The sequence below is a fragment of the Meleagris gallopavo genome, chromosome 25 (genome assembly GCF_905368555.1).
Source record: "Meleagris gallopavo chromosome 25, MGAL_WU_HG_1.1, whole genome shotgun sequence".
In the NCBI taxonomy this organism is placed as follows: domain Eukaryota; kingdom Metazoa; phylum Chordata; class Aves; order Galliformes; family Phasianidae; genus Meleagris; species Meleagris gallopavo.
In genome coordinates, this window is record NC_139428.1 from 2,340,516 (window position 1) to 2,347,993 (window position 7,478).

Here is a 7,478-nt window from a genome sequence, read left to right on the forward strand (position 1 = left end):
GCCGCTCACTGCGACAGCTCCCGCAGCCCCGCCCCTCCTCCCGCCCGCGCCCTCGGTCACCGCGCCAGCCCAACGGCCATTCTGGAGCCGGCCAATCAGCAGCCCGTATCCTGCCCGCCGTGACGTTAGCCCCGCCCACCGTCTCGCCCCGCCCTCGCTTGCTATTGGTTAACGAGTGGAGTTCGGCCTCGTCCACTGGTTCGTCTGAACGTCAGGAAAGCCGGGAGGCCCGCCCGCTTGTTTACCACAGTTGCTGGGGTCGAGGAGGGGCGGTGTGCGGTTGTCCCGTTGAGCTTCTTGCTGGCTGTGTGTCGGCTGCGAGTGGCGGAGGGCTCTGAGATACCTTAGGCTGAGGGAACACGTGTGGGGAAGCGGGCTCGATGCTTGAGGGGCTGCACGACCATTACAGCCTGTCCTGGTCGAGGCACCCCTGGAAGGAGCTTTGTCTCTATGGGCTGACAGCCACCTTTCTATAGACACATTTGCCTTTTTTCGTTTCCATAAACCCCAAATCAACTCCTAGCATGGAACACACCTGAGCCCTAAATCCTTAAATCCTCACTGTGCTCTGTGCTCACTCTCAGCACGCTGCACAAACAGCAACTCAGTCTGATGGTCACCTTGTGAGCTATTACTGAGGGCAGCAGGCTGAAATGTTTCTGCTCATAAATGCTTATAAAAAGTACACATCTGTCACAGGAAGAGCAGTGAGAGTGGAAAAAAGGCTCCCACTCAAACCCAAAGCCCTCTGAGGCTGCTGAGGAGCAGCACCAGAGGGTGAAGAGTGATAGGATGAAGGGGAAAGGTTCTAAACTAAAGGAGGGAAAGCTTAAGTTGGACATTAGGAGGAAATTCTTTGCTATTCTTTGCTGCTCAGAGAAATGTGGGTGTCCCACCCCTGGAGATGCTCAAGGGCAGGTTGGATGGGTCTCAGGTCCCTTCCAGCCCAACCATTCTGTGCTATGACTGTAAGAGCAGCTCCCAGGAAAGGCTAAACCACAGCCACGGAAGTATTGATGCGACTAAACTTAGAAAAGCTAAAAGAGAACATTTTGTAGGCTGCAGAGGAGCTGTGAGGAAAGAAAATCATCTGCTGTTTGCATCTTCCTGTGTTCAGGGAAACAGGAGCACGTTCCTTCCTCATGAATAACTAAAACCACAGGAGAAAAAGTAGCACTTTGATTTCTGGGTCTAGCAGGGGCCCATGTTTTAAGCTGTTCAACCAATAATTGGTTCTGCTGACATCTTCTTATTCAAGGTGCTGACGGTGCTATGAAGCAGGCAGGCAGAGCAGCTCTAGGAGGGCTGCAAGGAGGCTGTTGACCCAAGGCCTGCAACCACACTGCTTTACCAACCTCCTTACACCCACACGACTACCGCAGGTCTTCATCTAGTCAAAATAAAAATAATAAGTAGCTCTTGTGCTTTTAGATCTCTGGTGGCTGCCCTGTGAACCTTGGACTCATCCCCGCCTCAGAGGCAAAACTGCATCTTGATGATTTGGTTTTGAATTTGTGCCATCTCCTGTGGTTTACAGGCAGGACCAGTTCAGCCTGAGCAAGGAGCGCATGCAGGCCACTTTCCTGCAGGCTGTTTTGTCTGGAGCAGCTGCTTGAGGAGTGCTCAGTGCTCTTGCTTCCCTGCCCCATAGCTATACTGGGGAGAGGGGGGGTACATGTTGGACAGGTTGCATGCTGAGTGCAGCAAACACTCCAAAGGCTCATTGAACAGCAGAGGAGCTCTGTGCAAAGGATATTTTGGTTTTGCTTCATTGTACACCTTCATAATGCAGTTCAGAAGATGGGAGGAAACCTGCCAGCCACCTGCCAGCTCTGTTATTTTCAGCACTGGTTCAGTTGGGAAGGCTTTTATAGCCTCTTGCCTTTATCAGAGACCCACTTACCAGCACTCCTCTAGGGACTATTGCTCCATGAGCTTCCATCATTCCTTCTCTGATCTCTTAACACCCAGCTTCAGCCTCACACTGAAGAGAGGAAAAAAAAAAAGCATTCACCTCCAGATCTCTTCCCTGGAGAGGCCACAAGACTGTGATTTGCCTCAGCCTTACCAAAACAAACAAACAGAACAACAACATTCCCACTACTGTGGTGGTCCCTTCATCTTCTTAGTGATGGCCCCAGGACCATAAAGGTCAGATAGCACTGCTTGCTAAGAGGATCTGGCAGCATCAAGGAGGATAAGAAAATACACAGCTGAGAAGAAATCAAAGGGATAGTAAAACAGTTCTGAACAAACCAAGGGAGTGTGCTGAGCTCCTCTTTTTAGGCAGCAGTAATAGAAAGGTTGAAGGCTTATATTATGATTATGCTAGATTAAGATTTTTTTTCTTTGTGTTCAGCATGATGTTGTCTTAAAGGCAAATGCTTACACATTAAAGGCTTTCTGAATGAGGTTAAATTAGAATATCGTTGTTCTTAACGAAAACAAAGCATTGTCTTCAAGGTAAATGTTTAATTACTTTAAAAAAATTGTAATGAGGCAAAAAACTCAGCCTGCGTGTACAAGAAGAGCTCCAGACATAGCAAAACAGTCACAGGACTTGGTGCTGAAGGAGCTAGGAGAGTGGAGTGTAATTACTGGAGAGATAGGGGTCCTGCTGCCTTTTGGTTCTGGTTTTTAGCAGGGCTAGAAGAAATAATTTTTGAGAAAATCAATCACTTCTTATGGCCATAAGAAAAAAGAGAATATAGCATCTCCTTCTCTGTGAGGAAGAAGAGCACAAAGCAATAGGTAACACTGAAGGCAAAAGTTTGGCAAAATAATTATGCTCGAGCCTCCTGCCTGTCTGTTAAAGTAGGCTTGATTTCTCTCCCTCTTCTTACTGTAGGAAATGGCCCCTTTCTGGCTACAGGAGGTTGGGATGCCTCTCTTGGGCTGCAACAGCACTCATCCATAGCCAGAAAGCCTTCAACTCAGAAGAGCCATTAAACTCTGTGATTTTTAGTATCACAGCAATGACAGGTCAGAACGGGCAGGTTGAAGAGAGGCTCCGTATTGCTGGTGGGTAGCTTGAGCTAACGTGGTTAGCTCTGCAAAAAAAAACAAAACAAAACAGAGGGAAGCAAACAAAACAACAACAAAACCTAACCTCAAACCACTTGTCCTCACCTGCATGCAGCGAGGCTGGTGTCTATTTAAGCACTTAGCTATGCGTAAGCTGTTGCAGCTCTCATCACTTTATCTAGCTGTGATCAGAAAAGGGAGAATCTGTACAGTCAAACTGGCAGGTGTGTTATGCATGCAACAGCCCGAAACTTTCCTGAAGTGGGGCTCATCTGCACGTGATGAGAATGAGCACAGTAATCCCTGACGGCCTGTAATCACTCAGAACAGAAGAAATCCATCTGCTATTGATTATTCCGAGGTTTTAAAAAGGCAAGCAGTGAGGACATAAGGTTCCTGAGAAGCCTAGATAATTAGAAACTTTGTTACCTGCTTTGTGAATGGGAATTGCAGATGCACAATACATGTAGTAGAGTGCCAGCGGAGTCTGCTTTTACCTTAAGGCACAAAGCACAACAGCACTGTTAGGTTGTGTTACGTAATGATGCATTGCTGGGATTGGTTTGGTAGGAGCTATTCTAAAAGGCACCAGAAAGGTTAAATTGTAACACTGTCAGACCATGGCAATGTCACCACAGCGGTACAGATACACACCGAGTTCAGCCAACAGCACAAGTTCCCTCCAACAACAGCATGGAGTACCAACCCATGCATGGTACAAGAAAACCAATACATAAAATAGCTGATAAAGATGTAGTAGGATACTTCAAATGCATGGTGCTTTGGAGCTGCCCTCCTCTACCTGCCCCTCCAAATGACCTTGTCGTCATCTGTTGATCATCTTGTGCTGCCAAGGAGCAGGCTGGCAGGCTGAAAGCAAGGAAGGAAATTCATTATTTCAAAGCAGGACCTGCTCAGAATCACTGTCACAAGTCACAGATGTTGGGCAGAAGCACCCAGAGCTCCTCATGGGTTTTTTTGGTTAGCCTGATGTTTTGTATCCTGAGCTTTGCTCTGAGGATGCTATAGTTTTAAGCTTGTTTGCAGCTATCTCTGTGACTCTGCTGTCAGGTAGGAAGTAAAAAGATGCAATTTTGAGCTCAGCAGGAATGCACCTCCTTATGCAATCCGGGTAATGAGACAAGAGAACGCCTGTAACTGAACAGTTCTGCTCCAGCTTCTACTGTCTCTTCATTACTCCTGGTCCCAAGAGACTGTGCCCTCATTTTCAGAGCATAAAAAGCAGAACTGGAAAGGCACATGGCATCAAGGGCAGAGGGAAACACCTGTGAAATACAACGAGCTGCACTAGCTAAGATTCTCCCATTGTAGTTGTAAAGCAACTTATATGTGCTTACCCTATTTAGGACCTACTTGAAGTCCTTCAATAGCTTTACCAGAATCTTCTCCCATCACATCCCACAGGTGTCAGGTCAGCACAATACCATAAATGCGAGGCCACAGCAGAGCAAGCAACTCAATTCTGACAACTCCCCCACAACTCAGTCTCAATTTATACAATGCCAGCTATCAATTGGATCACAGAGTTACAATCAACATGAAAAAAGCAAGGCCCACCTGCATGTCACCCTCAAAAGGAAAGGCTTTGCCCTCTCAGTGCTGTTTGTAGCCATGGACAGTCATGTCCTGCTGGCTAACACCCACCTTACCAGCAAAGGTACTCCCAGGTACCTGAGGACACAGCCTCTGGGATTCATTTAATTACTCTGAGCAATGAGAATATGAGCTCAGAGAAACTCTGAGTCAATAAGCTCCACCTACAGATTAGGGAAAACATCCTGCTGGATCCTATGCCCAACGCTGCACAGCTGAGAGGTGAGACCAGAGAACTGATGGCTTTAACTTGAGGTCTGGTGGTAAAGGTCAGGGCTCAGAATTTCGGTATGACTTTGTATCCTCAACATGAAATGAATATTTCTGACTCCTGCTGGACCCAGGGCTGTAATAAATCTACGTGAGAGTGAACTGGATTATCTTCTGGCTCGTGCATCAATCACAAAATTACAGGTTTCTGTTTAAGACCATTGAAGAGTCCTGTGATTTCATAGCAGACATAAAGGAAAGAATGCGATTTTAAAATATGAGCCAGATCTGCAGGTCTGACATATTTTTTGCATCATTCTGCCTTCTTTAACCACCCACCTTGCCTTTTCTTTCTTTTTTAAACTTGCATACAAAACCAATTTGATCTGGAAGTCACTGACAGCCACGACACCGAGTTCCTGTAACAGCATTTGCTTGGCATCACCTTGATGATAGCCATCTTCAAAACCTGAAAGCTGTCTCCTCCGAGCCTGCTCATTTTCATGCTTACATGACACTTCCTTACAGGTAAATCAAAACAGAAAAAGAACCCCAACACATTCTCTTGTTTCTTTTGGTGATCCACTCGTTGGCACATCAGCTGTTCTTCTGCAGAGGTTAAATGGTAAGTAACATTCTATGTGTCGAAAGATTGCCTAATTCAACAGTAATTTGCATGTTCTGCTCTGCAAATATATCATCCTTGAATTTGCAGCCTCCCCTGGGGAAAGATGCAGGAAATTATGACCCAGGAACAAACTGCACGACAATAGGAAATGAAAGACGTCAAAAGCAAATTGCTGAACACGAGAAAAACATCAGATACATACAAAGCTTTGGTTTAAGATCTTCTTGTTGTGTACGTGAGCACTTACTAAGTCTTGATTCTTTGCCTGAGATTTCTAAGCATGTAAACACAGTTTACTACCACAATTTTAATTATAAATTAATGATGAGCTTAGAGGAAGGCCATCAGTGTGTACTGGTGGGGCTTTTCTCCCAAATAAGATGTAAGGATCTTTGAAGAGTGGAAAGCTAGAGCTGCGTCAGATCAGAAGCGATCAAGGAGACTCAGATGAAGGGACAGTGTCCAAAAAATGACTGGGTGCAGTTTTACACTGATGGGCTTTTAAAGATCAGCTCTGATGGTGTGACTTTGTAGGGATAGCAATAAGAATTCTACAAGAAGAGAACACAGATAAGGTCGACTCTAGTTGCAGTCTAACAGGCAGACTCCCATCAGAGCAAGCCAAGGAACCCTTCCCCTCCCCTTGTACTTTCCCTGAACACTTTCAGGCAGAATTAACATCAGCTGAACTTGATGGAAATTCTCCAGTTTTACATGATTTAACCAGAAGGCTCCGACTCAGCTGAAAAAAAAACTCACATGAAGTGAGGATTGTAAGAGCAAGCCTGAATTCCCAACTCTCTGTGTAATGAAGCATGCTGGCAATTATTGGATCTTTCTGTAAGGAGAATATTGATGGGGAAAGTGCTGTGCATACAGTTGTTTATTTGAAAAAATAATAATAATAAAAAAAAAATCAATTAAAACCCTGCACCTCTGGGACTATCTTTGAAAGGCACGTAATGTGACTCAAGTAGAGAAGTGATCAGCCTACAATAATTTAGATGTTCCTGTTGCTATGGATACTTTTTTATATATTTTTTTAAGTGAAGCATGCCATTATAATTTAAATTTCCAGTAACAAAAAAAAAAAAAAGCAGCATACTAAAAGTAATAAAAAACGCCAGCGACAAAATTGTTTTATTTTTTACTGTCAAGTTTTATGCTCGTGCTGTGACAGTACACAGAAGTGATAAATTTGCCACATCTGAGGTTTAATGCTTTTACACTTCTTTTTGTGCATTGCTCTGACTGGGGCTCACACTATGAGCATGCAATGCTGGCAACGGCCGAGTGACAGCCCTGCTGCTGAAATGTCACATTAAAATTCACGCTGTTAAACAGAAAGAGGGTTTTGTTTGAGGCAAGACCTGAGGAGAAGCAAGTCTGGGGGCTGGTGAGGCTGTTAGGAATATGGAAAGACAATGGTACGAGTCAAATGGCTCCTGCAAAGTATCCCTGCAAAAAAAACAAACAAAAGGGCCTGGAGTGGCATGACCAGAAATAGGATTATTAACAGCCACGCCAGAAGCTGCCCCTGTGATTTGCAGAGAGAGAGCATTTCTTTGCTGATTGCAGGCAGTGACAAAACTTCATCTTGGGATGCTTTCCTTTCGCACTGCTTGAGACTGGAGTTTTTGCTGAGGATGAAACTGCTGATAGCAACGGCTGGAAAGAGAAACAACCCTCAGAAGCACGGAGTGGGAGATGTTCATTTCAGCTTGCAGAGTGGCTGAGAGCCCCAAGGAGATGGGATCACCCAGGGCTCGTTTCAAAGGGGAAAAACAGCCACATCCAGCAGCAAAATATGCTATTTTGTGTGTAACCACTGACACTGTTTTTCTGCATTGCTCTGCAAACGACCTCTTCTTCTCCAGTTGTTTCCAGTTGTTTCCTGCTATGCACCCAGGGAGAAAGAAAACCCAACCAGATAGAAATACAAAGTTTTCTACGCGCTAAAAAAAAACTGTCGTAAAAAGTAAAGTCAAACCAGCACAAACAC